Source organism: Sturnus vulgaris, chromosome 2 (assembly GCF_052056855.1).
Source record: "Sturnus vulgaris isolate bStuVul1 chromosome 2, bStuVul1.hap1, whole genome shotgun sequence".
Classification (NCBI taxonomy): Eukaryota; Metazoa; Chordata; class Aves; order Passeriformes; family Sturnidae; genus Sturnus; species Sturnus vulgaris.
In genome coordinates this window covers 104,597,144-104,606,590 of record NC_142244.1, presented here as the reverse complement: position 1 = coordinate 104,606,590, position 9,447 = coordinate 104,597,144, and the positions used below count along the sequence as shown (strand labels likewise).

Sequence of the window (9,447 nt, the reverse complement as noted above, 5' to 3'; positions counted from 1 at the left end):
GTTATTAGTATATGGCCAGCTTAAAATAACAGCAGTCTGAAGACAAAAATTTCTGTATGTAAAGATTGTGCTGTTATTGTAAAGATAATAAGTTCAGCAAATGGCAAATTGGAAGGGGCTGAAGATGAAGAATTAGGGAAAATTGAAGATAAAAATTTTTTTAAAGTCTGATCAATTCTTGTTTAGCAATAATTTTGAGCAAGACAAAATACTCTACTGCAGTGGCTGTTAATTACTGTTAATAGTAACCATAGTGGCAAAGAAAAAAACCCAACATTAAACCCCGAACAAATAAAGCAAACTTCCAAAACTTCCAGAAAATAAGTATTTTGCAGTAAAACAAGGGAGGATGGAAATAAGCAAGCCAAAATCATGTTTTGCTATAATATTTGCTGTATGATATCACTTTTTCAATGTTACAGTGAAGAAATGAGGTTTCCCCCTGGCCCAATCAAGCTCTTTTTGGCCTCCCCTCCCCTCCCTCCCTCCACTGCTATACCCAAGAGTGACACCCAGTGATCCACCCACTTGGAGCTGTAAAACCAGAGCATCATACCTATTTACCAGATGTGTCATCTCCAACGTTTCCAAGTGGACTCAATCCTCCTATGAGCAAGGCTTTTGGAGTCTGTGCTCAGTATGATGCTGCAGTGACTACAGGGAAGCATCTTCAGGGCATATGATGTATTTGTCCCTGGCAACACAGTGCAGAGCAAAAACATTGAAATAATAAAACTTCTGCACTTATGACACCCAGCCCCAGATTTTCCTCTAATTTTGACTAACTGGATATTTAAAACTGCATTTTAAGATTTACTTTCCTGTCCATCAGAAGTTTCTGAGAGACAGACTATGCCATTTTCAAGGCAGGCTGAACATTAGATCTTCCATGCATGTCAGGATTTCTTTGTTACACCTGGTTGTTTTCACTGGTAAGAACCTGAGTTACTGCATGTAATGAAGTTACTTCATGTGTATCAACATTGTGGATTACACAGCACATATTACCAATATTCTTTAACCACCAAGCAATTGAACTAGAGCTGTTGCCACATTTCTGGATAGCCAGTAAGAGCTCCTGGAAGATTTAATTCTGCAGTTCTATAGCAATCATTGACCATAGAAGGTATCAAAGAGGTCAAAGTTGTCAATTAATAATCTATGTATAAAAGTAGAGTTAGTATTCTGGTAAATTGAAATCTCCAGGTTTTTTACATTTATATGTAATAATGTTCCAGTATTAAAGAAACCAAACCAAAACAAAAACCACACCTAACCAATTTGTTACCTTAATGTCATGTTTAAAGTAATAGATAATCCCATGATTATTTTGTAGATCTTTTCTCTTTCCTGGTTCCCTTTGCTCACAGATGTTAGTATAGAAAAGGATATTCCTTCTGCTAATAGTTTCTGTTTGTTTTATGAATTTTGGAGAGATGTCAAGAGTGTCACACAATTTGCTCAAAATTTCCCTGCAATTTTGTATCTTACATAGCACATAATAAGATAGGTCCATGAGGAGAACCTACCCAGAAGATTTTGCATGTACAGTAGGCTTTCCTCTAGAAAGCCCCAATATTTGAAGCAGTTGCAACACCTACAGGTCAGCTACTGATCTTAATTTAACGAGAGCATAGCAAGTCCATCAGAACTCCTAAACTTCTTTTTCCCTCTTTTTCTTGATAATTCTTTTAAAGTTGGCTGAAGATGTAATCCTGTTACGTTGAGGCAGTTCCCTTCTGACACAAGAACAAGAGGATTTATGCCCTGCACTGTAGAAGAAGTGATTGAATAAACGGGAGAAGGCAGGAAATGAAGCTGCTCTCGAGTCACTACACATGTACAAGGAGTGAGTGGCTGTTACTCACACAGGTATGAATAACGCAGTGCGACGCCTGTGCCATCCTGCATTAGCCCAGCATGTTTCACATGCACTCAGGGCTATGGAAATAGAAACAGATTGTGAGTCAGAGAAAAAGTTGAGTCAGAATGAATATGTGAAGTGAGTAGAAAGGAATGATCAGAGACATTAATTTTTCCTGTGAAAGGTAGTAAGGCAAGACCAGTCAAGGAACTGCAACAAATGGAGCACCCAAAGGGCAACTCAGTAAAATTGCCAAGATATGTTGACAGCTGAAATGACAGGTATTTCTATTATCCACAGCAGTTACATCTGCACGTTACAGAAGCTCAGGTGGCAGTTTATGTAAATATTTTGGGTACCTTTTGTTCACATCATTTCCCACTGCCCCTGTTTTCATTACCTAAGACCTGTTTGTACTGTGAATAAATATAAAGGTAAAAATATAAATGCTTCTCCTTGGCAAGGTAAGAAGTCTATAGAAGTACTCTCACAGACTGCATATATGAAGGAGATACAGATACTTGACTTCTTGATATGTGATTTATTTCACAGAGCTTGAAAGAGCTGGAATATTGCAATTTAAAATGCAACAGGGAAAATGTGCCAGAGAAGCTTTATGTGAGAAAATGGGACCAAAGAAAATCAGATTTCCTTCTTAAGATATCCATGATTTTCTGTTTTTTATAATTCACAGATAGCATGAACCTAGTGTATATAAAGTATTTTAGTGTTGCAGCTCTGATTTAATTAAGGTTTTGATCAGGGACAGAGAAATGTTTACAAGATGTTAGTTTTATCATATTGTGCTTCATTCAGTGTCTTGGATTTCAGTCAATAATTCTGTTAACAAAACAGTTGTCTTCTCAAGATGAACTTGAAAATAATTTCTTGAAATAGAAATCAAATTGACCAAAATAATTTACAAGCCCTAAAGTAAGATAAGCTGTACCATGCACACATGCTGCTGAGCTTCAATAAGCCATTATGACAGGGGGAAAAAAGATACCTTGTCATGATAATATAGAATTCACTCTAGATTTTTTTTGTGCTAAAAATATGTAAGTTTGGAAGACATTATAAAACTCAGATCAGTTCAGGTGAATTGGTTAAAGAGGCTCTCTTGTTGAAAACTCCCAGTTTGCAAAGACAGGCAATCTATTAGGCCAATTTACATCACTGAGAAAACAAACAAGCTTTCAGGCACACAAATACTTGTACAGGTCTGAAAAAATAGAAGCATTTTGCAAAGGTAAACAAATATAGAAGAATATAAGTTTAAAGCGAGTTTAAATATTGAGTTTAAATTGACTGCTGAGTAGCAAGACATGACAGAAAAAGTTGCAGGCAGCAAAGGTAGGAAGTGATCATTAAAACAGATTAACTCCTGTGGGTCAGAAAACAAAAAATAATCACAATTGGCTGAATATGTTTAGCTCATCCTGACAATGAGTACTTTACAAGGGAAAGCATTAGCATTCTTTTTTTTCAAATATACCTTTCATAAGGAGGAAAATGCTATCAAGTTTTTACACAAAGCCTGGGTTGATACTGGTTAACTGACCCAGGAAAGATGAGTGAATTTTTTATTAATTTCTGAACCTGACCACTCAAAGTAAAATATTTTCAGCTTACTAGTGAAATCAGCCCCAGTTCCACCTATGTGTTATTCCATAGTTATGACAATATAGAATAAGGTCTTGCAGACATGTACATTTCTAAGCATAAGAACAGTTCTATTGATATCACCGGATGAATTATATGTTTAGCATGTGTTGCAAATTTTGAAGACTATGCAAAAACCGAGAGCATTCTTTTACTTCAGCAAATTCAGAAATGTTTGAGAGTTAATTTTAAATCAAAGTAGCACATTAGAAGCTAAAAGGCCATGATTGTCATCAAAACTGTAATCCAAAATTTTCTGTTGCTATCACAGGCTCTCCCTATCTGAATTGACAATAATTGAAAAGCTTGTTGACAACACCAAAAGAAACCTCATGGTCCACATTGACAAGAATCCTCTGTCTGATCTTAAAACAGCTCTTTGGAGTGATTTATGGAAGGTGAGAATGGTGATGTGTGGACAAATCTGAACACCCTCCAGTCAAGACACAGCAATTTCAGACAGGAATCCTTCTGTGCTCTCTACCACAGGAAATCCAGCAGCCACTCCAAGCCAGGGAGTCTGGCAGGGCTCTGCTGCACAAGGGGTTTGGGTCTGGCTGCTCTGCACTGTTGAGTGTGTCCTGATCCATACAGTAATCAGTCCCAGCTGGCTCCCAGTAGAAGCTCTGCAACAGCTCCCTGGTCAAAAACAACAATAATCAAACCATATTAATTTTTTTCAAATGCCAGCATATTCTACAGTTTTTGGTGTTTGCCATAGCATATGAAGCTCCATATGTTGGTTTTTGTACCATCAACTTTGAATTTGTCACTTCTTTGTGCACCAAGTCCCTTTTCTTCTGTGTTTGGATTTTGTAGTATCAACCACATCTGAGATTTTCTGTCTGCTGCCCTACTTACAAACAATGCTGTGCAACATGAACCTTTGCCCAACACAGTCCAGGGCTCTAACCATCTTCTCTGAGATCCTTTGTTGAGGTACAGTGACTATCACCTGTAATCTTATTCTGAACCAGGTACATTTTCTTAAATGGTAATTTATAACATTTATACACCAAATTTATACACCAGTACCACCTGTAGTCAGAAACAATGCCACTGAAAGCACTTTTGGTCCATTTCTCCATTCAGATTGCTTTTTCTTTTCTGTTTTCTGATCCCAGGTATTCTTCAGACAGTCTAAGCATCCAGTTTTACTTCACCCTTTTTTTTTTCCTTTTTCTAATAGCACAGCTGCTTGTGGCATGCGAATTTAGCTAATACCATATAACTTCTCTGAAAGTATCTTTAAGATAACTCATCCAAAAAACTTACTCTAAAAAACATGCCTTCAGCCTTGTCATAAGTTTGGGGGGGTTTTTTACTCTCTTGGTCTTAAAAAAATCTAGTCATGAAACTGTATTTTCAGACTTACATGAGGTTTTTGTCATATTCTAAAATCCAAGAAAGAAGAAGCCATTAAACAGGAAAGTAAACTTTCCTTTTTCATCAAAAAAGAAAAGAATCTGAGTGTCTTTTGTGTATTATTGTCAGGCAAAATGCAAAGTCTAAAATGAAATTGAACTAAATAGCCTCAAAAAATTACTTAGAAGTGGGATGTTCCTTTGTCATCATCATCTCTAGAATCTTTGTGAGACTATCAGCTAATTCTGCATGTGGTATGCTGTAAATAAAGTATCACACAAATGCTTTTCTTCCTGTAGCAGAACCGAGTGATTAATGCCACTCTTCTGTGCTCTTCAGCCTTCACTTTAATGAGTCATGCAGTCTGGATAATGGTGGACCCTCATCCTTTTTAGTTAGGGATATTTGAATACTTGTTAAGTTTTCAGAGCCACTACAATCAGGATGTTATACATTAAAGGAGGGGTGCAAGATTACAGCTTTTGACACTCTCCCACCTCAAAAATAAATTCAGCAATCATGATAAGATGAAATCATCTCCTGTTTTTCTGAGAAACTGGAGAAGACTTCGTTGTTATTTTTTTTAAAGAACAAAAAAACACCAAACTGGTCTCAAAATTACTCCATTAGGAGTTTTGGGACAGAGTAACCAACAGAAGAATTCTACACGCTCCTTCTCAGCCCAGGAGCCAAATGCTTTGGATGTGGGACAAGGACATGCACTGGCAAGCAGGGAACCATTACTGTGCCCTGAGTGCCAAAGCAGCTCCCCCAGTCTCCCCCCATCCACAATGGAAGCTTTTATAGACAAGTGTCCCTTTCCCTGCATCTGCCTTAGCTGGGCATTTGCAAGGGCAACCTCCCCTCGGACTTGACTCACACAGGTACCTGACTGCACTCAGGACTAAGGGTGAGAGGCCTGATAAAGACATTTGACATTTCACAAGTCTAGAATGAAAAAGAGCCAGAAAACAAAAGCTAATCAGCTACACTGGACCTTTTGCACTGCTGCAAATCCCATCAACTGCTAAACTGAGGTGGCAGCCTGGGGCAAAGCATCTGTAGCCTCATCCCAAACCTTCATTGAAATTCAGACCCTGGAAGCATAAACATCATGCATTGTTTTCTTTTGTAATCTGTGTACTTAATTAATATCTGACACCTTCCAAGCACACACTCCACAGATCTAACCACTAACAACAAACAGATTACACCTTTTCCTATATAGGCTCTCCTTCTGCTTCATGTCTGTACTGAAAACAGAACCGAGCAAAGTCTTACTGTGACTGCTTGCCATGATTGCCAAGGTTGGTACTTATCAAATGCAGATGTCTCTATCTACACAACCTGAAGTGTTTCTAGACCACAATCTCATTTACTCTGATGAATGTGAATAACAAGAGTATCCACTGCTTCTCAAGGGTCTTCCTAAGATGCACTAGTCTGAAATGCAGATATCTAATCTTTGAATCTCACTCTGTCCTCTCCCTACCTCATGGTTTCCACACAGCTCCCTGTCCAAAAAATTAGGCTGCTTAGTCAGCCAGATCAGTGACAGTCAGACATAGCATAGCCATCAACAGGCAAACTTAACAAATTATCCAAATAAACTTAGAGCAGAGCTCCGGTGGGAATTTGATACCCTTTTTTGATACAAATATTTGAGAGGATCAAATGTAAGAGGTCTTACTTGCAAGGAAATTTTTTATAGAGTAAAACACTATTTTATTTCTTACAGAACTTTCCATTGAGAAAGAGAAGTTTTCTTTTCCATGTCTACTGAAATGGTAGTTTATACCACTGTAGAATATGTTTCTGAAATCCATTGCTATTAATTGTTCATTGAGAGCAACTTAGAACTGTTGTTTGTAAAAATACTGCATAGACTTGTAAAATTACCCTTCTCTTGTTTTCTGTTTCATATTCCAGTTTAGAAAGAAAATGGGGCCATGGACTATGTGTTTTGAAGAATTCTCAGAAGAGGCATTTTCCAGTACACAGGTGAGGAGATTTTAGCAAACATTCAATCTAGTTGCAAAGCTGGTCAGCACAGATACACTCTGAACAAATGAAACATCAGCCAGATACTTCAATTTAGTACATGGATTTTGAGAGCCAAGCATTCAAAAACCTGAAAATAAGCCTAGAAAAACTTAAGAGTCTACAGCAGTCCACAGACTGCATGGGATTCTTATCAGAAAATCCCTACCCTGGCTTCCTTTCATCCTCAATTCTGATTTTCATCTAAAATTGAAACTTCTCAATTTTACAAGGAGACAGAAATGGGTGGTTTTAATAAATGTTATCATATATATACACAAAAACTGAAAGCATATGTCTACATGCTGCAATAAGGCATAAGAGATAGATTTAGCTCAAATTAACATAAACAGAATAGCTCTGGTAGATGTAGGTTGCCCCTGTGTTGTGCTTGAGCTGCTCAACCTTGTGGAGAATAGATGTCTTTTCATATGGAGAGAGTAGATGTCTTTTCACATGGAGGCTGTATTTTGGCATGAGCTGGTGTGTCTATATAACACTGTCCTGCATGATTTGGATGTAGCTGCTCACTTCAGTGTTATCCATGTTTCTCAACATGACCCTCACCCATGCAGTGAGGACATGTCATGACCCACCTGCTCCTCTCTTTCCAGCAGTAGAGATATGCATTGAGCAGAGACCTCTCAAGCCACCATGGTGTCACTAGGATCCAGGTGGTCTGACATGTTTTTGCTTTAACTCTTGCTCCTGCCACCAGGAATCTTCAGGTTATTAAGTAACATGCTGGATCTCAGGCAAGAACCTGCAGAAAGGACTGGTCCATCAGAAAAATACAGATTGCAAGGATAAAACACCTCACCTTTTCCCATATAGAGACAAATTAGCCATGGTGCCTCTGAAACTAATGTACACAGCTTTGCATTTTCTAATAACTTCTTAAGGTTTTTTATAATTGGAAACAGAAATCCCAATTTTTAAAATAATCCTCTTGCAAAGCACATTCTGAAAAAGTGCTTCATTATACTACCAAAATCCCCTTCTTTGCTTTTGGATCATGATTTTGCTTTCCTGTCCAAGTGTAGTCATTTCTGCTTCCCAGAAATGGTGGACAAATGGCTACATCTGGTAGACTTAAAACAAATTCAACCTTGCAATTTACTGTCTTCACTGTTTTCAATGGAAAAGCAGCAATATAAATTTTAACAGATCACATTCAGCAGACTCATAGCAGTCCAGATTGTGCTTGCACAATTCCCTCTATCTACTACCATTTCAGAGGAGTGTTTCTTTGCCCCTTCTCTAATTCTTGAGATTTACCTGCATGGGAAGAAGGGACCAGATAAAGCACAGGACATACATTCCTTTAGTCTGCACAGAAGTCCACAGGAAGGTCATGAAGGTGATCTGAGAGCTGGAGCACCTCTCCCGTGAGGACAGGCTGAGAGAGCTGGGGCTGTTCATCCTGGGGAAGGGAAGGCTCCAGGATGACCTCATTGTGGCTTCCAATATAGAAAAGTGGACAAAGGAGAGCTGGACAGGAATGTTTTACCAGGCCTGTAGTGACAGGAGAAGGAGCAATTGTTTAAACTCAAAGAGGGCAGGTTTAGGTAAGATATTAGAAAGAGATTCTTCACTATGAGGGTGGAGAGACACTGACACAGGTTACCCAGAGAAGCTGTGGATGCCCCATCCCTGGAAGTGTTCAAGGCCAAGGTGAATGGGGCTCAGAGCAATCTGGTCCAGTGGAAGATGAGGAGCTGGATTAGGTGATCTGTCAATTCATTTCCAGCCCAAATGAGTTGGATGGCCCAAATATGGTGTTATGACTATGCTTTCACAAGTGACATCACAGTCTCCTTAAGATGTGTTTTTCACTTGAATTAAGGAATAAACAAAAAGTAAACGAACAAAGAAATTACTCTTTTGCCTTCCACCATGATAGAAATAACAATCTTGAGCTGATAAAAAGGGAATTTCTGTCATGGAAGAAATAAGCTTTTTTCTTTTTAAGTAAATTCAACTCTAAAGCCAGCAGTTATCACACATGCTTCCCAACTTCAAAAAAATCACTTTGTGTAACTCAAATTTTCTGTTCATCAAATATAATTTTGAACTGCACTTTATAGAAAAGTAATTGTATTTAGAAGTGAACATTTTTTCACTCTGAAATCTTTTTTTTTAAAGAAGAACTCCCAACAGCAAATCACCAAAATCTGTGTGCATTTAAGAAATACATTTCACTAGTGCACTTCTCCTTCTAAAGAGAGCTGTTCAACAAATGTTTTTTAATAGTTCTCATGAAATCTAGATGGGGAGTTATGAGGAAATAAGTATTGACTTTACAATCAGGACAGTTTAATTGTTAGAAAGCTTGAACTATAACATATACATCCTCTCCATCAAGAGACAGAAATTAAGGTATCCTACCCTCCCTATTTCATATGCTCACTAAAACAACACAAAAGGGGTAAAATTTTATTAGTGGTGGCAGATCTTGTGCAATGCAATAAAGCTTATGCACAGAGCTCTTCTTTCTTTCCCAAATACACTCAGAA

The 9,447-nt window shown here is 38.0% G+C and overlaps 1 long non-coding RNA gene across 1 annotated transcript; it reads right to left on the bottom strand.

Annotated features, from left to right (window-relative positions):
* Positions 1 to 560: 560 nt before the first annotated feature.
* Positions 561 to 8,570, bottom strand: LOC148224940 (uncharacterized). Its single transcript, XR_015801999.1, has 3 exons — positions 8,210 to 8,570; positions 7,528 to 7,694; positions 561 to 694 (listed from the first exon to the last, which is right to left on the bottom strand). It is a non-coding gene; the product is annotated as an uncharacterized LOC148224940 (long non-coding RNA).
* Between the last annotated feature and the right edge of the window lie 877 nt (positions 8,571 to 9,447).